General features: G+C 39.4%; 1 protein-coding gene across 13 annotated transcripts in view; it reads left to right on the top strand.

Moving 5' to 3' along the window:
* NFIA (nuclear factor I A) overlaps positions 1-22,675 on the top strand; it is a 558,292-nt gene that overhangs the window by 527,530 nt on the left and 8,087 nt on the right. The gene's annotated exons all lie outside the window — the stretch shown is intronic.

The raw sequence follows: 22,675 nt of genomic DNA on the forward strand, positions 1-22,675 counted from the left end.
TAGAATACAATAAGAATTTATTTTAGATAATGGCAGGGCTTAGCCCTTCAGCCAGTGTCCCAGTGATTCCCCCATCCCCAATATGTCCATGAAAGGTGGAGGTGATTTAGTATCCACTGGACCCAAGACCCTTCAGAGCCTCAAGGATCAGACCCATCACATACATCTGCCTGGAACTAGTGTTGATATTTTCATTCTCATTGAGATGAACTAGAGGGAGAATAGGGTTGGGGGGAAATACAGGTGCCCTGGGAGGGGAATGGTATTGACTCACACACACTCTGACCTCACTGTTGTGAGATGCCTTGGCTTCAGAAGTCACAAACAGTTCCATAGACTTCCTTCAGATTAAACATTGCTGCATTGATCACATTTGGATTGCCCTTTCCATCAACATATATTCTCTGGTCAGTCAGACAGAATAAAACTTTAAAACAATCACTTAGCGATTGCTTCATTTAACGATGTATTTGCTTTGCAATGGGTTTCTTTGAGGAATTTTCTGCATCGTTTAACGATGTTCTCTATGGGGGAATTTCACTTAACAATGTCTGGTTTTGCTCATTTAAAACTGTCTTAAAATGTTTGAAACCTGTTTTAAATGCTTGGAATTGGTAGTGGACCTTGTGAAACCTATGCACACTTAGTTTGGCTTTGTTCTGAGCCTTCGTTAATTTTTGGTGATTTTTTGTTTTTCCCTCATTTAAAAGCATTGGACTGTCCGTTCAATGGATTTAAATGGGGAAAACAAACACCAACAGATAATCAGAAGGCAGTGTGTGTGTGTGGAGGGAATCTTCCTTCTGTTAAAAACAATGTAAAACAGTAAGCCTGAGACTAAAACAGCAGGCTAGATAGATCCATGAGTTAGGTTTTGGAAGGCAGAGTCAGAGACTGGGAGTTCGATTCCCCATTGTGTCTCCAGGAAGAAGAGCCAGCCTGTGTGGCCTTGGGCAAGCTGCACAGTCCCAGGACACCTGCGCAAAAAGCGAATAGTACCGGACCATGTCTGAGTACTCTGTGCTTAGAAAACCATGAAAATAGTGCCATGAATTGGAATTGACTTGACAGCACACAATTATTATCATAAGACTAAAACAGCAAAAGCCCAAGAAGTTTTAAGAAGATATGTTTGTGATTGCACTGTAAGTGGTTACTGATTGGTTCAGCAGCAGATTTTATAAGAATTGTAAACTGCTTTCAGTAGTCTTGTGAGTGGTGTCATAGAATACTTTCCTTCTTCCAAGTCATATACATGAACATGAACTTCTGCCACTTTAAAATAGTGTCCCTTGTGATACATGTATGCATCTTCTAAAAACAGAAAAATAGTTGCCCTTTTTACAAATGTGATTATTTAATAGAATAAAAGTAAGTTTTTCACTTCTTGATTATTTGATATCACTAATTATAAACTAAGTTTATCTAATTTTTCTGCATTTGAAATTTGTTTTTGCAAATTGCTTATGACTTTAACTGTCCTTCACGGATGAGCCTCCAGATCCTACTCTTCTATATTGTCTACGTTTCTCCTTTTGTTCCAGGATCTTCAATTCACAATGTCCTTTGTTAACCAAGACCAGCTGGGATAGTTTCCTCTAGCCATTTTCCTATCCAGGCCAGAGGGCCACTGCAGTGTAATGTGAGACAGTCCACATTTGTCTCTGAAATATCTGTGTATTGCTGCTGTCTAGGCAAGCTTAAGGGAGGGTGCGTATGATGGACCCAGAAATTGTGTATAAGATTGGACTAATTGTGTAGACTGGATCTAGCTAGAAGCAATGAAAGAAAGTAGAAAATGAAAGTTCATTTTTTGGGGTCAAGGGGAATTATAATGTGCTTCCACCCTTTGGGGTACATGTTCAAGATTATTTAATACATGCAGTTTACTCCTGAATGCAGTTGAGACACTTTCATTCAAAGCTAGAAATGTGCTTAAAAGCTAGGTTTCTTTCACTTATTCCCCCAGAATGAAAATGGCAATGCTTTCACAGCAGTGTAATTAAGTTATTTTAAAATTCAGTATTACTTATATTGGAGTTATTTTAAAATTCAATATTACTTAAACTTATACAGTATCATACCAGATAAAGTAAATAGATTATAACTAGACATGGGGACGAATTTTTAAAAAAGGATTGCAATATTCATGAGGAATCACTGATTCGTTCAATATTTGTCCCTTCACATCCATCCGTTCCAGAGACCCTGACAAATATGAAGGTGTCAAATATTTTCTCATTTTTATTTGTTCCCCATAGGAAGAAAGGGAAGGCCAATAGGCACCCACCCACCTCCACAGCCACCCACCCCCACAGCCAATCCCCCACCCCTTCCTTTCCCTACCTTAGCCATTGCCACCATCCAGTACCGCTGCCGCGGTCTCCAGCTTGCTTCTGCAGTCACTGCTTGCAGTAAGGGACACTGGCTGCCCTTTGCAAAGATGGCGGCTGTGGCTTCATTTAGGGTAGGGAAACTGCAGCCTCCATCTTTGCAAAGGGCAGCCTGGATTCCCTTAGCTTGCCTTAAGGGAATCCCTACCCTAAATGAAGCTGCAGCTGCCATCTTTGCAATGGGCAGCCAGTGTCCCTTGCTGCAGGCCAGCTGGAGACTGTGGCAGTGGTGGTTGCGATTAAGGTGGGGGGTGCAGCGGGGGTCAGGGTTTTTTCCTATCTAACCGCGCGTGCCCCACAAATCAACAAATAAATTCGTGCTTCATTGGTTCATGGGGGGAGCTTCCTGCTTCGTGATTTGTCAACTTTGACGAATCATGGAGCAGGACGACTTGCCAAAATGGTGAATCGTCCCCATCTCTAATTATAATGTATAAAAAAAGACTTCAGAAGAATACAGAGAGGTACATTGTTACTGCATTGCAGATCCCTGCCCTTCACAGTTACTGTTTTGAAAAGGAAAATTTTGGGAGGGAAATACATATGGCAAAAGTGTCAGCTGTTCTCTTCATTCTCTCAACCAGCTATAATACAGAATAACTTCAGAAGACTTGGTGTTTAATGCTTCGGCATAATGCTGGTACATAGGGCTTCCACTTAAGCTCCTTTAAGTTCACTGCAGTTTTGCTTTTCAATGTTTCTTTTGGGATATGTTATGCAAGCCAGAATTCCTTTGTAGGATTTTTTTTTTCAGTGAAAGCTCTTGAATGATGTACTCAATGGCTGAAATCCAGTAGTCAGTCACAACTAGAGTAGGCCCATTGAATCAGTGGGTATTTGGTGAGTCCTATGTAAAGTCCTCTGATGGCATGGGCCTCTTTATTGCAGGATCAATAGTCTCTAAATTCTGCAAGGTACTAGTTCCCCTCTATTCAGCACTGGTTATCTTGAGTACTATACTGTATCCAGTTCTGGATATTGCATTTCAAGAAGGATGCTGACAAATTGGAACAAGTTCAGAGGAGGGCAACAAGGATCATTAGGGAGCTGGAAACAAAGTGCTGAGGAAAGACTGAAAAAACTGGACATGTTTAGCCTTGAAAAAAGAAGAAAGAGGAGACATGATAGCACTTTACAAATACTTGAAATGTTGTCATGCAGAAGAGGGGCAGGATCTGTCCTCAATCATCCCTGAGTCCCACATTGTGGAAGAGCCAAAATGGGCTCAAGTAGCAGGAAGCCAGATTTCGTTGAACAGCCCCCTTCCAACTTCATTATTCAATGATTCCATGATCAGCACTCCAGTTCTATCAGTTTTCATCTTTATCAGAATAAGGCCAGTTGTCAACCTAATGGTTTAAGTCCTGTTGTGCAGTTACACAAACAGTGTAACTTTGGGAAGCAAGTTGCTGTAAGTTAAGAAGTCTCCGTAGATCATATCTGTTATGTCCTGAGTTGTACAACTTAGCATGAAACAGGTAAGGGGTTTCTTAATAACAATTTGGCTCTAAAAGTTACACCATTTGTACAACTGCACAACAGGATTTCGGTCATTTAATTTACCACACAGTACCAAGACTTCCCAAAGGATGTGAGCTCACAATAGTAAATCGTTGCTGAGAAAATTATCTCCCCCACATAAATTCCGTTAATTTATTGAAATACTGCTTTATATTGTAAGTCATTGTGGTTTTAGTAGAAACTCTCTTTAAAAAAAACATAAGCAACCCAAGGGAGAAAGTTTGGAACATAAGTGAAATAAATAGATGGACAGATAAACTCAGAATAGGGAGAGCTGAAATCGATGGTGTTAAGTGATGCCATCATCTCTGCTGGTTAAAAAGTTCAAATACTTCCCGTTTTTGAGCTCTAGCTGCACCACAGCACTTCTTTGAGAGCATTTATATGGAAAGCCTGTATATAATGAGGGCTTGTTTACACATGGTGCCACATTTTGTACTGATTGTATGTTCAGCCAATCACTGGAGTGGGTGATGACTTCCTAATGAACATTCACTAGTATTCAGAAGCATGATTCTTCTTTATGGTTTCACATTTAAACCTTTTGTGTGTTATGCCTAAAAATGGAATGTGTAAAGTAGCTCTGCTACTCATTGTTCCGTTAGTCACTGTACTATTCTGTCATTCTGCTATCAAGTTGGCTTTTATTTCTTTGTGGAGACACTATACACTTCTGTTTTCTCCTTTCCTCATCTAATAATAAAATAGACATGATTAGAAGCTATTGAGTCCAGTCCTCAAAGTAGTTACTCTGAAGTAGTGTTGTGCCGAACATTTTGTGCATGAGAATTTCAACCATTCTTAATCAATTTGATGTAAGTTCCATTAGAAAAGAATTTCAAAGGGGGAGAAATACTTACTTACAAGGTAGTGGAGATGTGTGCCCGAGAGAGTGCCTTGTCTTTCGTTGTACATTTATGTCTGTGGCAGTCAACCCACTCTGCACTTTCCACATATCAGCTAAAGTCCAAAATTAACTCTTTTCTACAAGATTTTTAGATCAGGAAGTGTGGCGAGCAGGGGAAGCTGCAGTTTGAAGAGATGATTAATAGAAGATACTAAAGGGGGAAATATAATGGATCTCAAAGAGTGACAAATGCTAAACCACCAGTTCTCAGGATACAGTTTCTTTTTCTTGCCTTCCTAGAAATAGAAGGCTACTTTGCAAAATTATTTCCACCATTGTCCCACCAGTTTTTTTTGGTGGCTGCCTCCTAGCACAAGTCTTGGTAGCTCACATTGTGGAAGAGCCAAAATATTGCCCGCTCTGCCCAGCACATTGGCTGTTGCTGCCACTTGGCTGCAGTAGGGAAACCTTCAGGGGAGGAAGAACAACGACAACAACAAAACCAGGGAATTACTAATGGTGAGAATTGATAAGAATTGCTAATGATGAACCCCAGCTGAAAGAAATTGAGCCTCTGGAGAAATTCAGTGGAATGATTCTCCCCATTTTTCAGGAGACTCATGGCACAATGGTTAAACCACAGTATTGCAGACTCTGCTTATGACTCAAGTTCGATTCCAGCAGATTCAGGTAGCTGGCTCAAGGTTGACTCAGCCTTCCAACCTTCTGCAGTTGGTGAAATGAATACCCAGCTTGCTAGGGTAAGGAGCAACATGTTACCTGCATGGTTACATTGTAAAACATCCAGAGAGTGCTCTAGGCTCTATGGGGCGGTATTTAAGCAGCACATTGCTTTTCTGCTCTCCAATAGGATGTAGAATTTCAAAAGGCCATTTGGCCACAGCTTGCCACCCACATCAAAATACTATCTCTAGAAGAAGAGAGGTTAATGTGAGTCATCCTGTAGTTGCATCCCACAGCTATGCTTAAGGTGCATGTATGTGTTTACTTACCACTCTTGAGTAAAAATATACATTGGTCTGCATCAGGATTGACTCAGGAACAGCATCATCCCTTTCCTTGAGGGAAGGTGATACCCCTTACTCTGCAAGTATAGCAAAATTGCTGATTTAGACAAAATGCTAGGTTTTTTTTTTGAAGTTATATGTGCTTTGAGAACTGTTCTGTGTTTTTTCCCCCCAATCCTTTCAATTCTCCCTTGAGACACCAAAATTGTCACTTCTGTAAGGGAGGTGTCCCTGTAGGAACAGGAAATTTTAAAAAACAGAGTCAGCCTTTAGGTATGATGATTCATAGTCTATGTGGAATGTATTCAGCATTTATTTGGGGAGGGGGATCCAATTGCGGTATTTTACATAATTGGGCATTCTCCTATGTTGTCCTTTCAAGATTCCTAGTAAAAAGCTCTGTTGTAGTTAACTTGCCTCAGGAACCCAGGCTGTGGTTTAAACCGAATAAAAGTGCAAGTACAGTCTTGAGAGATTGCTAACAAAGGATTTTGCAAAGGCAACAGGAATGGAAAGTGCTATAAAGAACAAAGAGGCGAAAGTAAATACTGGCTATTATAATGCTGAAAATGTTAGAATAAATTACATTCCTTTTTTAAAAATAGTAATACTTGAATTGTAGTGCTACATAAATAATTAAGAATGTATTGTTGTACTCTCCTTTTCTCTCTGCTTTGGTTATGTGGAAACTTTTAATACTGCAGCTTGCAACTTGTGCCTCTGGGTCTCAAATGCCTGAGAAAGCACTGCAGGCTGTAACTGCGAAACATTCCTTTGGTGGGCCCTGGAAACAGAGCAAGCCAGCACAAGAGAAGTTCAGAGGGATCACATGCAAATGAAGGCTGGCTCTAGGCTCCTAAGGAGCATTTTTATTTAGTCTTATATCTGAACTTGAACTTTTAAAGGCATTCTGGCAGAACTGGAAAGAGAGCATTGTTGATTACAGCAGGAAACCATTTTGTTCTGAGTACAGTTCCATTGCAAAAATGATGTTAACCAGAGGGGGGGGAGAGAAGTGTGGCTCCTCTACTTTTATAAAGCACTTAAAATGTGAAGGGAAGACACATTTCCAAAACTCAGAAACAGGTGATAGACATATGTCAAGGGAGCTATTTGGCCAGGGTTCCCTGGCATATAAAGAAATATCTTCTGTACTGTATATATGCTTGTACTTCTGTGCAATTCAGACCATACCTTCATTAGTTTTAAATGCGCAAGTTGGAAGAAAATTCATTTTCAGGTTAACAGTGGATGTACTGCATGCTATATCTGCTTATTACACTACCTACCTGTCTGTCATAACCAGAAGGGCATACACATCCTGTGTTACACATTGAAGCTTCTTCCCTTTTAGTGGGACTTTTCCTCCATCTTTTTCTAATTAATATTACATATCACAATAGTTTGTCAATAAAAGTTCGCTGTAACGGATCAACAAAATCGTTCGAGCCTGGCACATTCCCTGCCATCTCAATAGGAAGACAAGCCTACGCTGTCTGCCATGCATCTGCTAAATTCCAAAATGTATGGCCAATTTTTTTTAAAGAATGCTGTGCAGGCTGAGGAGTGGAGGGCAAGAGCCTCGCCTTCGCCCTTGCCACCCCCTGGTGCCATCAATATTGCCTTCTGTTTTGTTTTGTTCCCTTATCATTTTTCTCTCTTTCCTTTTCCTCATCTGTCTGTCTGTCTGTAAATGTGAATATAGAGAAAGTAATATAATTGGAAATAATAACTGGGTCTGAAATGCCTGAGAAGAGTAATAACTATAAAAAGTAAGAGAAACCTAAAAAAAATTGAGATTTACTGTAAAGTACATGCCAGATCTTCTCAATAAATAAAGAGAAAGATGGAAAAGAAACCAGTGCAACCAGTGTTTGAAGCAACTTGATGCTGCATTCTTTACTTCACAGAAGTGAGACAGATTTTTTGTGTGCTAACCACTAATATGCAGGACCTCAGTATGGACAGAACCAAGATTTTCAACATGTTTTGGAGTAACCAGCAAGTAGGCTGAGTCATTCCAGGAAAGAAAACCTAGCATCGAGCTACAAACCAGTAAGCAACACTTTGGAAGTCGCTCAAAGATTTCATCTTCTTTTTCCTCTTAATCCCCTTGCTGTACTTCAGTTCTCAAGTAACTTCCATTTCGTGGGCTTACTTTAATGGGTACAGTCTATTTTTCATGAAAAAGCAGGAAATAAGCTGTCTTTCTTGGGGGGAAAAGATTTACAAAATGTAATCATTGTTGAACTGTTCCCTTTGAACTAGCTTGTCCGCAGGGGTGTCTGGCTCCCAGTATCCCCCTTTCTTTAGAACACCCTTACTAGTTCTTCGAGTAGATCAGGTACACTGGTGGTTCACTTCTTTGATGTCTTGAATGAATGAAAGGAAAGCATAATAAAAGGGAGCTGTTGATCAAGCATAAAATACTCTTTAAGCTGACAGAATGGCAGAGTTAACACATCCTAAGCTGCTTTTAGTTTTTCCCCCTTTTCCTCACATTTTCCTGTGCTTTGTGTACAGTGGGGGTTTGTATTTTTTTAAAAGCCTCTGATCTATGTAGTATGCCCTTGTATAACAAAACCAGAATAGGATTGTTTCTTTCTCTTGTTTGCTTGACTACTCCTTCTTTTCTCGGCTTCTGTCCCACTTCTCGGCTAAATAAATTTGAAGTTTCCTATTAGAGTGGTTATCTTTGAATGTGCAGTATAAAAGTTTAGTACATTAAACATTGTAGTAAAATAAAAACATTAATTATTGTCTTCTAAAACATATTCTCCTTCAAAACATTACATCACAAAAATAAGAATATATAAAATAAGATAAAAGTGTTCTTCCTATAGATGTAATTTAGATCATATATTCCTATACAGAAGCTTACATCATATTCAAAGTGGCAATCTGTCTTGCTGTCTGGGATTACATTTCAAGGCTTTCCCACTGATGATTCTCTTCTATATTATTTTCAGACTAAATGTGCCTGTGTCACAGTTCAACCAACCTTTAAAACTCATTCTTCAGATTTCAGACACAAGGGATCCTTTCAAATTATGCTTTGTGCCACAGGAAACTTCCTGGATTAGCCGGTAGATTTTCTTTGTGTTCAAAGTCTGGAACCAGCAGCAAGAATTGCTACATCAGAATGAGAAAGCATAAGACTTTCTTTGAGCATAAAAGATGGAAATAATGCATTAAAAGGAAACCTTGTGGTTTTTCCATCCTGAGATTCAACCCAGTCTGGATTGAACTTGATTTCCTAGCACTGATAAACTAATCAATATTAGGCAGAAAATAAATTTTGTATATTGAAATTCTTTTGGTCTCTGCCATGTTCTTCAACTGAATGCACCTATGTTAGACCTGGCCCCGGAGCTTGCTTATCTGCCCAGTTATTGATGATACCCCTTTCTCTTTTTTGTCTGGTTGGAAACAAAATGCTGCACTGGAGAGAGGTATTGTTTCCACTTCAGATACTAGCACTGGTTTACTTTGCTACTTATCCAGAGGAAGAGGAGAAAAGAGAGTCTTAGAAGCTGATCAGCCAACATATAGGAAAGGGGCAAGACTGGAGTGTTAATGGACAGTTTGCTAATGTTCTAGAACCAGGTTGTAGCATGAAAAAACTGTGGTCAAAATTCATTGTCATTGCAATGTGCTCTCTTTTTATACTAACGGATTTGTTTCCCTTATTTGACCATTTCCATTCAAATCCTGTATCCACTTACTAGGAGTAAGGAAAACAAAACAGAAACAAAAGTGTTGTAACATTTTTAAGACTAATAAATTCGTTTCAGTGTGAGATTTTGTGGATAACAGTCTCTTCTTCGAACACGTGAAAATTACTTGAGAGTGTTCTTCATGGAACTCTAAGAACTCCTGTGCAGATGTATATAACATTACATTTTCTCTCGCGTATGTGTAAGAGCAGGCCTTCAGTCAGTTTCCAATCTCCCTAAAACCTGAAATACTGTCATTATCAATTTGATGTCCCACAATGTCTTGTTAGTTTGTTCATTGTGTGCTTTTTGTAAAAACGTTCATGAGATAATTGTACTTCTAAATTAGTTTCCACCAGTGACACAGTTGTATTCATTCCCACCCCCGTACAAAACAAAATTATGTTTCATTAGGGTAGCGATCGACAACGCTCTGATCACACTAATATTGACAACATATGTGGTGATATGAGAACTAATATGCCAGGATTAGTCCAATTTATATTTGGATTAACTGAAGAAGAAGAAAATGGTTGGTTGGTTTTTTAAAAAACATTATCCTCTGACGATAATGTTAAGCATTCCAAATATGAAAAGAATGTAGTATAACAATAATGAAAACGAAAGATGTGTGCTATAAAGCATGAACAATAGAGTGGGAAAACACCCAAAAATATTAATAAACTAACATGGCTTAAAAAAGAAAGTAATCTCTTTCAAAATCTGTTAATACTACCTCTGGCCTCTACTGTCTTGAACTACTTTTCATACATTTTATTTATCACACAAGCATGAAAATCTTGGTCCAGTCTCCATTTACATTATATATTACATATACATTTATAAACTTTAAATTGTTTGTGTGTGTGTGTGTGTGTGTGTGTGTGTGTGTGTGTGTGTGTGTGTGTGTGTGTGTGTGTCATCCTTCTCTGAAAGAAAATCAGTAGGCCAAAGCTGAAACTAGCTAGTCCACAAACCAGACCATATATTTGTAATTACAGTGTCTGCTTTTTCTAGTTTAGGGCCAGTTTTAAGGCATGCCGGCTTTTCTCCACCTGTGGGGATAATCCCACTTTGGTTCAGATCTCCAACAACCCTTAAAGAGAATGCTGGTAGGCCATGAAAATATCTGTTCAGATTATAGTTTGGAAGTGACATTACAATAACCAGTTGCTTCAAATATTTTATTTTCCCAAATGGTAACTACATATGTTACCATTGTAACTTAGCAAGGGATAATTTCATTTCTTTTGCTATTTAACATTTATAGTTACGGGGCTGTGAGCTTACTAAATGGTAGTACAGGACTATCATATGATTTAGTTGCTGCATTTTTGCTGCTTTGTGCAGCAAAAAGGAGGCAAAAGTGAGAAGCACGGGAAGACTAATTTATTTATTTAATGATTTATTTATTTATTTATTTATACAGTGGACCCTTGACTTACAGACGGCTTGACTTACAGACTTTTTGAGTTACAGACTTCTCTGGCCGCAAAATTTAGGTTTGACTTGCAGACTGAGATTTGACTTACAGACCAGAAAAAAACCAAAATGGAACAAAAACGGCCTGTTACGGGATTAATCGGTTTTCAATGCACTGTAGGTCAATGGAGACTTGACTTACAGACTTTTTGACTTGAGAACCGCCTTCCAATACGGATTAAGTTCTCAAATCAAGACCCCACTGTACCCTGTCCATCTAGACTGAAGTCTACTCTGGGTGGCTAGCAATAATAAATAGAATAAAAACAATATAATAAAATAAAAAACAACAATAGAATATATATGTGAACCGAAGGCCAACAGTCTGTGGCTTTCAATTATTTTTCAGAGCAACCAAAAGTAACAATTTTAGTTATTTCTGAGGAATTGGGAAATAGTTGCTCATAAAAACTACAATACAGAAACTAATTACTTTTTTAAAAGTAACTTTCCAAGCTGTAATTTATTTAGGAATGTGGACATTTCATAACTTTAGGTATACCACCAAGTGCATAGGCTTGGTTCCCCCGCCATGATGGGAGAATGATAATACTACGATATAAACAACATTTTAATAGTACTGTATGGGCAATTATATATCCTAATAATATCATATGCAAAGCCTCTTCAAGAATTCTGAGCAAATGCCAATTGTTCTAGCTACCATTTTTAGAATACACCTGTTTGCAATTAGTGGTCCAGGCCAAGGAACACCAAAGTACTGTTCTTTTCCAGAAGGATTCACCTACAAAGTAATCCCAGGTCACTCCAGCTCTGTATGTTCAGCTGTGCCAAATTCAGAGCTTGGATACGTTACTCAAGGAAGTGCAGTCCAAAAAAAGCAGCTTTTCAAGTTTTCAAAGGTCATCCCTTTGTCTTCAAGAGAAATGTAATAAAAAGTGTTTCCAGGGTGAGATTAATCTATGGATCATATTTCATAAAATCCTAGAATGGTGTAACTGGAAGGATCTATAAGGGTCCTCTAGTAGTCCACCCCTGCCAATACAGGAAATCCCTAAAGTATACTTTACGGATGACTATTCAGCCTCTGTTTAAACACCTCCAACAACGGCAAGCCAATCACCTTACAAGGCAGTCTGTTCTATGGCCAGACAGCTCTTATTTACAAAAGTCAATTCCAATGTTCAATCAGAACCTACTTTCTTGTCATCTGAATCCATTGCTTTGGTCCTGTTCTCTAGAGCCGCAGAAAGCAACTTTGCTCCATCTGCCAGTGACAGTCCTTCAGATATTTAAAGATGGCTATCATTATTACTTCTCAACTCTCTCTTCTTTAATTAATCACACCCAGCTTCTTTAAATATCCCTCATAGAGCTTGGTTTTCAGACCTTTTACCCTCTTCATCAACCACTTCTGCTCACATTCCTGCTTGTCAGTTATCTTTTTAAACAACATTTAAAATGCTTATTCATTTACTTGTTACAAAACTTATTATGTCAAAGTATTTTTATTGTAATATCTGGTGTCAGAATCATAACCATTCAGTCACTGCTTGCATCCTTCTGTTCATGTGGAAAGCTGCTTTCTGAATCATTCAGGTGATAACCAGCAAGAAACATTTCTTTGTTAAACTTAAAGGTCACTTATGGGTAGAAAGATGGCATATAAATATTTTTTAAACATTGTTAGAATGTTTTTCTTAATACAACAAAATATAGCAAAAACATAAATGACAAATAAAATCACAACTCAAATATATCGTGTAACCCACCACCATCAAGAATGTAAGTGTGTGTGTGTGTGTGTGTGTATACATATATACATATACATACACACACATGTATATATGCATGTGTGTATGTATATGTGTGGGGGATATAACTTTATTATTATTATTATTATTATTATTATTATTATTATTATTATTATTATTATTATTATTATTATTATTATTATTATTATTATTATTATTATTATTAATCATCATCATCATCATCATCAGAACAAAAACAAATACAAAATACTTACTATACAATCTAAACTACCATGCACCCATACCCACGGGACCCCTTGGAGCAATACTTTTAATACGAACTTCCTTTCCATAATTGTATTGATTGTCGTTTAAAGGCTTTCCCCTTTCCTTTCACTAATACAAATTCAACAATACCCCAAATAGCATAAAAATATTGGAACTTATTTCCCCTCTTTTCATCTTAATGTTTTGTAAATAATTTTGTGCATATAAATAATTTAAATAAAATAAATTTTCTAAACTTAGAGGCTCTAAATTAAATTTTGTCTGAAAATGCTACATTTTAAACATTAAAAATGGTTTTTTTACCCAAGCGTTCCTTATTAGTTTGAGTAGTATTACAAATATGGAATCCCAGTGGGTGTAGAAAGGAACATGTCTCCAGATTATTATCTGCCATCATGGGCACATTTTTTCATGAAATTTTATTTTCTCTTTTAAGTAAAAAGTAATTATTTCTAGGAAGATACTTCATGCTAATAATACGTGCAAAACAGTCACCCTCCATATGATGTACCATGGCCACAGTGGTCCCTATTTTTTTCTGATTTTATGGGTGTTGTGTGTTTTTTTTTTAAATAATTGTCTAGCTAAGGTAAAAATATGCTGAAATCCCAGAACAATATACCAAAGTAGACTGTTTTTATGTTGTTTTTTTTAAATTGAAACATTTGTTTGCTTACAGTGTTCTTTACATTTAGGAATGGAGAGGAACTAAGCTGAGTCAGTCAGGATATAGCAGCAGTAGGATGTACCGGATGCATTCTCAACTTTGATCTGAAAAACACCTTTCCCTCCTTCCAGGGCAAAAAGCAAAAAATTTACCTTTGGTCCCAATAAAGGGGAAAGTGTTAGGCAGAAGGCTTTCTCTGCAGTGCAAATGAAGGCAAGAAAAGTATCCATTTCCTGCCTCAGTCACTTTTGTGTTCATCAGACCCAGAGATAAGCTTTGTGACTGAGAAAATGGAAGCTGTTCCTCACATAATCAACACATGTACAGCGCTGCTTGCTGAACTGGTTGAGCTTGACTGTACTCATAAACAGTCTTCCTTGTAAACATGTGAACAAGGTTGTCATTTTTAGAAGCGCTCCTGAATGCCCATGACATCTTTGTACTCTCAACTTTCATTGTACTATGTCCACAACAATATCCCCATTTACCAGGCTGGCTAAATTAGAGACAATCCTGTCTTATGTCGATGACTACATATGACGCTAAGTGCAAGTCTGCACCTGACATTTGGAAAAAAGAGACAGTTTTGGAGCTTGTACCACATTTTTTTACTTCTGTAGGATTTCAAGTCTTCATTTAGGCCTTCACAACAGTACTGGGCCTTCAAATTTTCCAATGATGAAGCTGGAGCAGGACTTCCCCCTGCCTGTCTAGGTATTTCCAAATTTGTGGTCTGGTACAGTGGTTCTCCCCACTGCAGGAGGCAGTGGAAGATAGGAGGGCCTGGCGTGCTCTGGTCCATGGGGTCACGAAGAGTTGGACACGACTAAACGACGATGACAGAGGTTCTTAAGCTTTGGCCCTCCAGATAGTTTGGCCTTAATCTCTGAGAAGTTCTTGCCAACATAGCCAATGGTCAGGAATTTTGGGAGTTGATGTCCAAAACTCTAGAGGGCAAAGTTTGAGTACTTTTAGTCAGAAAGACAGAGTGCTTGGGTAGAAGTGGGAACACGGGTTCAACCATGACACTCATGGGGTGATCTTGGGTTGGTCTTGAGTAATATTTCAGCCAGACATGCTTTGTAAAGTTGTGAGGGAGAAGTGGTAAATATTGTATATGCCACTCAAACATCTTGAAGGCACAGCAGGTTATAAATGTAGTAAACCAATAAAACTCTTAGTCATAAATATATATAGGGAAAATAAAGTCTAGCCTGTTGGGTTTTTCAGAAAGCAAGTTAAATATATGAATGTCCCTAAATAACCTTTTTTGCTTTGAGAAGCAAGCCAGTTTGTCACACCCAGTTTTGGCTTCCACATTAACAGTCTCCTTCCGCAGCATTAAACTTTGCCCTTGAGAACTCTAACTTAAAAAAACTTGGAAAAACAGATTCTGTTTCCTTGGAGTTACCATTTTGTTTGTTTTGTCTAATGTGTCATTATTTTAGGGGCATGCCTGGATAGAAATATTTAGAACTAAGCTGGACTGGGTTTGCAAATACAACATTTTAGCACCAAATATATAAATGCAGAAATCTTAAAGACTATTCTCATATCTTTTGGCCTATTTCTGTACTGCTTAGCTCCCTCAGAACTTGTACTAAAGAAAAAATAGTTGTGTTTTCTTTGCAACATGCTGAAGTCTAGAATGGATGCTTTTTAATGGTCTTTGAATAGCAAAGGCAGAACAAGTGGGGAAGGACATTAAGCCCCCTTCGCCAACTAGCATTAGGTATAGATTGACATTCTCAAAGTAATGTAATTGCCATTTCAGATTTCCTGTTTAGAATTCAAGTAGATATTGTTTATGGTTCATAAAACCTTACTACTGTGAGGATGTTAGGATACTGGCAGTAGAAAGTCTCAACTTTCATTGTGCTGTAAATTAGGGAGGGGAGATTGTGATAATACTCCTCCGAGAACATTAAAACAGAGCTCAGCAATGGTTAAATGGGATTTTATAAGCACATTCGGTGTGGAACTGTTTTGCATTACATGAGTTGAATACCTTAGAGATGACACACATCTGCAGGCACTTTATTAAATCCTTAGTCAGCAGTTTTCAACCTGATGAGATTACTTCTTCATTTGACTGGAGAAAGGAAAGTGAAGATCTTGTAGTGGACTGCAGAATTCTTTTTGATGTTTCACCTTGAATGTTGGAGGAAGGACAGTATATTTTAGGACAGTATATAATTCTGATGGTCCCAATCCAGGCAAACAAAATGCGTGCATGCTGGCTCAGAAAAGTGGTGTTGCAGAATTTCTGAGGCTGGGCAAGTATGAATGTGATCTGTTTGTTGCAAGGGGACCATATAAGAATAAAATAAACACTATTTAAAACACATATATACTGTACACCGTTTTCTACTTGCAAATTTCAAATATGCCAAGAAGTTCTACCAACGCTTTTGCTTGTTTTACCTCCCAGCATGATCTGTGAGTGGCATATTTTAAGGTGTGAGTTATCTCATCATTATAACTCTGCAGGTTCATCCAAAGAACAATTTGATTGTTCCTCAAGTACAATCCAAAATATTTTGCCAAAAAAAAAAGGAAGGGGGGCAGGCCAGAGGACGGGAATGAGAGAACAATAACACCCACTCTCATTGCCTCTAGATGCAAAAATGTAATCATAGACAGTTAATGCATCTGCGGGGAAGAGGGGAGCTTTCCTGCTGCTGGATCATTTATGAATGACTCTGTCAGGATGTCTTACTCTGGAAGCATTCTTGCCAAATATATATAGTATGTAATCCAACGTTTTTGCAAACTACTTTTGCAGTGTCCAGTCAGCTGAAGAGTTAATTCAGAGTTAATCCATTGTGTTGGGTGTGATTGGTGCCCACAGGAATCATATTCTTTCTCTCTCACACACACACACACACAAACACACACACATCAATGCAGGGTAACTCTATTCCTTTATTGACATGTTGCTTGCCAAGAACACAATAGCACTCTGTCTGCAAATCATTGCTAAAATCATCTTTGAAAAAAAGAAAGAAAGTTTGAAAGCCTTAAGGCTTAGACAAAGGCACAAGAGCTGCAGTGCGCAGCTCAAAACCTCGGAGTCAGCAACTTCTATTGATTAAAAACTAACCTTTAAAGTAACTCTCAGAGTGTGTGGTTAGCATTTAAATTTAAACATGTCATGAGTTGATTTGTGTTACTGAATACCAACTCTGAAGGAGTTACATTCACATCAGATTTTTTTTTCCTAATTCCCTTAAGCAGCTAAAGTATTTCACGAAATGTCAGTAGGGCAGGAGAGTGGGAGAAAGGTGTTTATGGGGAGAGGCTGCGGCTGGCATGAGCCATGTAAGTTTTCTTTCCCATGCAAATATTCAACTCTTCTCTCTGGCCCTCTACCTCCCCCCAAACACACACACACACATCACACCCCAGGTTGAAAAGAAAAGAGAAAGAGTGGGGAGTGCAACACAATAATTAGCCTTTTGTCTAACTTTCCCAAGTGCCAGAAAGAGGCTGATTAATTAAATATACAACAGTGTTGGGTTGGGGAGTGGGGGTCTCGCTGGCTGAGGAGGTCATAAATTAGGCTGAATAAATACTTCAGTGTGTGTTTGCAGTGGGCCTGCTACGTCAGAGCCACTGGAAGGGCTGGTGGGAGGAGGAGCGCAGGCTTTCTTGCTAATGATAGTCACGTCTGGGGCTGTCTGGTTGCTCCTAGCAACCAGACATGATGTAACACCAGGATGAACTTGAACTTGGGGGACTTGAAAAGGGAACAATAGACCAGAGCAATCAATAAAGCCTATTTCAGTGAAGGATTACAGAGCTGCTCTGGGGTAACCTTGTCTGCAAGGCACACACAGAATAGTAAGATGGGTGAAGAAACTCCCCCGCTCTTTCTTCTCCCCCCCCCCCCCGCCACAAGAGGAGTTGAGAAGCACTGCAGGTTTGGTCTGGGATGTTTGGTGTGTGGGGTTTTTTCTTTTCTTTTAAACTTATGCAGTGAGTAGCAAAGGGGAAAAAAGTGGCCTGGAATAGTGCACCCCCTGCTGCCTAAACTGTGTACTGAGCCTTATTTAAAAAAAGGGGGGGGGGAATGTACACTAGTTACATTCTTTCAGGTCATTTAAAACTTTTTATGGCCTGGCTCCCTAAGTAATGCAGAGCACCTCCAGGTCCAAACCGTTTAAATCAAACCCCTTGTGCGGCTTTCCAAGCAAGCCTGAAAAAAAAAGCTAATGAAATAGCAATGTGAAATATTCAAGGTTTCTGTGATAGCCATGCTATTGGACTCAAAGTCATGTTGCATTGGCTTTGCTATTTTGCCGCTTGATAGGCCCAGGGTTGATTGAGGTTTGTCTAAGAACTGAACAAACGGTCTTTCTCTTCGTTTTAACACACTGGCTTTCTGGTGGCAACTATTTTGAACCCGGATTCTAAACTTAGCTGCTGGCCTGCCTTATTATAGTCATGTTCGGCACTAAGATGTAAGATATTATCCCAGCACCTTTGGACTTGTACAGGAAACCGTAGGCATTTCTGGAGGAACATTTAGTTAAGAACTCAGTGTTTCCCCAAAAATAAGACAGGGTCTTATATTAATTTCTGCTCCAAAAAACACATTAGGGCTTATTTTCAAGGGATGTTTTATTTTATTTTTTCATGTACAACAATCTACATTTATTGAAATATAGTCATGTCTTCATCTGGTTGCTGCACAATGGTGGAGGGTAGTGTTTCATTTAACTGGGGCTTATTTTTGGGGTAAGGCTTATATTGCAAGCACCCTGAAAAATCATACTAGGGCTTATTTTCAAGTTAGGCCTTATTTTCAGGGATACAGGGTAACTTTAATGAAAATATAACAAGCTAATTATAATTAGTTTGAGATAAAGTGTTTGAACCAGTTAATTAGTAGTAAACTCTCATCTGATGATAACAGTATCTTCAGTACAATTCTATAGACTTATTTGCTTACTTTACTCAGTAATATAATTTTATCAAAGTCAGTCCATACTAATCTGGTGAACAGCAACTGCGACAAAATAAGGCTCTCAAACTTTCAGATATATCATTTGAGTAAAGGTTTCAAGACATCTGTCTTGGAAAATCTGGAGGCAAAGATGGCAAAAAGCATGCTATTGTAAGAAACCAATACATTAGCTGGTGTGATTTTAAAAAAATGAACATTTGAATGCATTGTTTTTCTCTTCGAATCTTAATTTTCACCAAAGCAATCTTTATTTAACTGGTTACCCGATTATACTTCCAGAGCTAAAATCATGAAATCTTAAAAGACAGAAAAATTATTATTTTGCTTTATAATATTCAAATTAAATAATAATAAGGGTTATTTTAGTGAGCATGTATTTTGTCTGGGAAATAATGGGACCAATAACAATCCTGAATTTCATCACTGTTATTCACTGGCGATTATTATCTGTGCAGATCGGAATAAATTGATAATAAAATCCAACGGTGTAGGAGTGTGATATTTTGTTATTGCTGAAGTGCCATTATTCCCACCCCCCCAAAAAAAGGCAGAGGCTGGTTATAGTAGCTAGTTACCGGTAGGAAACTAGTGAAAGCTAGAGGGTCCTCATTTGTGGTAGGCAGTGTTAAATACAGTTTAACACTGAGCAACATCATGAGTCCCCTGGAGCCCTCAGAGCTGCTGAGCACCTGCCCTGGAAGGCTTCTAGGCCTTCTATAGCAGGCCTCTGGGATACACAAAGTGCTGCAAGAGAGAGAATACAGTACCCCCTTCCTGGATTCACCTGTTCCATCAAGAGGCATCCAGGGTTGGATATTGTTCCTAATAGGAGTGAGGCATTTATATCAGAACCCATCTGACAAGTTGTTGTGATAAATTAAGGAGATCCTCCATAGGTCACTGGAAGATCATGCAAGAAGGCAAGTATGCCAGTGTGATACATAATGGCCATATTAAAAAAAGGCAGGGTGCCAAGGGTTATTCAGATACAGTGGTGCCTCAACTTACGAATGTCCCTACTTACGACCATTTCGAGTTACGACCAGCTCTGGCCGCAAAATTTGGCTTCTACTTGCGACCGGAGCTTCCACTTACAAACAGAAAAAGGCAGGGGGAAAAGGCGCTAAATTCAAATTGCTAACTGTAGGTGGCAACGAGGCTGCTTCTTTGTAGCTCTTTCGCCCCAGCAGTTAGAGAGTGTGTGTCAGAGGAGGCTTGTGTCAGAGGAAGCTTGGGACTGCCTCGCTTCTGCTTCTGAGTGCTTTCTCCTCCCCCACCTCAGAAGGGATTAATCACGTTTCCAATGAGTCTTCCAGTGATTTTTTTGTGTTTTTTTTTCCCTTTGGCCGGAATGGATTAATTGCATTTCAGTGCATTCCTGTGGGAAATGGTGCTTCGACTTACGACCATTTCAAGTTACATCCATCTTCTGGAATTGATTGTGGTCGTAAGTTGAGGCACCACTGTATTGCATCCATTCGCAGACACGGATCAAGAATTGTAATTCTGCATGATGACAGCCCATACAGAGTAGGGCACACTAGTGCATCCCATATAGAGCTTCCTGCAAAAGTAAGCCCACCATGTCCATCCCAGTGCCAGATTCCACTAGGCACACATTTTACTGGCAAAAAGAACTTCTGCACAGTTCACATATTCTGGTTCCTGGACCTGAAATATTTTGGCCCAACGTCCCAGTTATCTCAAGGGTCCCCACATTTGTGGAATGCTCTCCCAAGCAAGATTTACCTCATATGTCTTAATATGCCAGGCAAAGATATTTTCAGTCTCCTAAGACTTAAAAGCCATGTAAACATAATTTTGTTGTCAGTGTCTGCTGATAGTGCTTTTGAGGTGTTCATTTTTCCTGTAATTAGTTGGTCTTAGCTCTTTTATGCGATTGATTAATTTTTGAGTCATACTTATTTTCTGCTACCTTTTCATGCCAGACTGCATTACATTCTCAGTTCTATCTCTTTTTTTAACTGTATACTTAATCTTGTACATTAGAGCAGTGGTTCTTAACGTGGGCAATAATGCCCCCCAGGGGGCGATTTCATTTTTCAGGGGGGCGGTAGAACAGAGGGGCCGCTGGAGCAGAAGGGGGGCGGTAGGGGGTGCTGGAGTGAACCAAACCTGTGAAGGCGGCTACAGCCGGGGTGCTGGCAGTAGATCCGGTGCCGATGCCAGACGGTCCCACTCTTTCTGCCTGCCACATCTCGCCTTTCTCCCTCAGGGGAGCGCTGAGTGTGGATTGGGTGGAAGGAAAGGGTCTCTTGGGTCCCCGTCCGCGCCCAGTGAAGCGCTGCCTTGCACCCAGGTGGGGAGGGAGAGACGAGCCCCGTTTGTCCATCCTGCCTTCCTGCCCACCTTCCCGTCTGTTGCAAGCGCGGAGAGAAACAGGTCAGTTTGGGGTGGCACGACATCTCTTTGGGTGGGATCGCAAATGCACTGCAGAAAGCCAGCTGCTCCTCTTCCTCCCTGAACCCTGAGGATCCGTTCAGTGAAGGCAAAAAGGGCAGCATGTGAGTGGCTTGAGTATACCAGTTTGTTTGAAGAAGGGGTGGCAGCGGCGCGCCACATGGTTTGGACTACAACTCCCACAATCCCCTGCCCTTGGCCTTGCTGGCTGGAGTTTTTGGGATTTAGAGGCCAAAACATTTGAAGGGCCAATGTTTTCCTTCTGTAGTTTTAAGACTTCCCAATCCTTTAATTCTGAAGGTATTCCCGCCCACCTTCCCGCCCATTGCAAGGGAAGCCCAGAGAGAAATGGGTCGGTTTGGGATGGAGCGCCATCTCTCATTGAGGTGTTCAGCAGTTGAGTTGTTTATTGTTCTGTTGGGTACTGTACTTGGAAAGTTGTTTTTAAAGGTAATTTGTTATGGATAAATAAATAAGATATCATCGCTGTGGGGAGGGGACAATAATAACTTCCTCAATGGCTCAATGGGGCGTTTCTTTCAAAAAGGTTAAGAACCACTGCATTAGAGAACCATACTTGGAGCATTGTACTTATAGAATCACGTTTGGTCCAAAGACTAATGAAAAAATACGTAGGTAAATAAAATGAAAATGTGTTTCCAGTATGAATGTTGATGGCTTTCACGTGGAAAGACTTTGAAAGATAGTGGAAGGATGGCTGAAGTCTGCCTTTTTCAATGGTATCTAACATCACTTATTCAGTAAAAAGCAGCAAAACCTGGTCTAGGCAGTTTTCACTGTCAGGATTCAAAGTGAGAAATTGCCAGGCACACATTTTGATGCAGAACTGATTCTGAAGGGAGCTTAGAAAAGTTACTTATTTGAAATACAGCTTCCAGAATTCCCTGCTGGACCCATGCTGGCTGACAGATTCTGTGAATTGTACTCTTTTTTAAAAAAAAATGGATAACTTCTCCGTTCTCTGAATGTGAAACTATTGACAGTAAAATAATTTTCCTTTTCCCGGTAACTCCTGATATACAACCCTGTGCATTGTCTTATATTTTGTGGAATAGTATGACTGGTTTTTTTACTTTAGAAGAAAGCTTATACCCTTTGTTGAAGACGAAGGTGAAATCTAAACATAGCTTTATTGAAGACACGATGGGGTGGAGGGGGAGAGACGAAGCAGTACTTTTTCTATGGCAATTGCCTCGTGACTATTATATTCTTGGTGGCAGCAGACAGTGGGGTTCATTTTTTAAAAAGTTTTTAAAAAACCTTAGAGAAACAGGCCGCATCCCTATTATTGCACACTACAGGCATCATAGGCAGCCCCCACCTTCACAGTCTCTTTCAAAGCATAGAGGATAACAAGTGAAAAACACCAGCAATGTGGAATCTTTTAAGGTGATGGAGATAACTATACCAGAATTAAAAACCACAGTACAGAAGATCCACCACACACAGGGTAGTTTAGGCAGCTTTGATGTGTCAGCTTGAACACTTGACCCAAATCTTAGCCTTTCGCCATTTTATAGCAATCTGGGCTTATTGTAAGTTTAAGAAAGCAGGGAAGTTATGTAAATCTTTCTGGGAAATATATCCTGAAGCGAGGGAGAATCGAA

The sequence above is a fragment of the Pogona vitticeps genome, chromosome 4 (genome assembly GCF_051106095.1).
Source record: "Pogona vitticeps strain Pit_001003342236 chromosome 4, PviZW2.1, whole genome shotgun sequence".
NCBI lineage: Eukaryota > Metazoa > Chordata > Lepidosauria > Squamata > Agamidae > Pogona > Pogona vitticeps.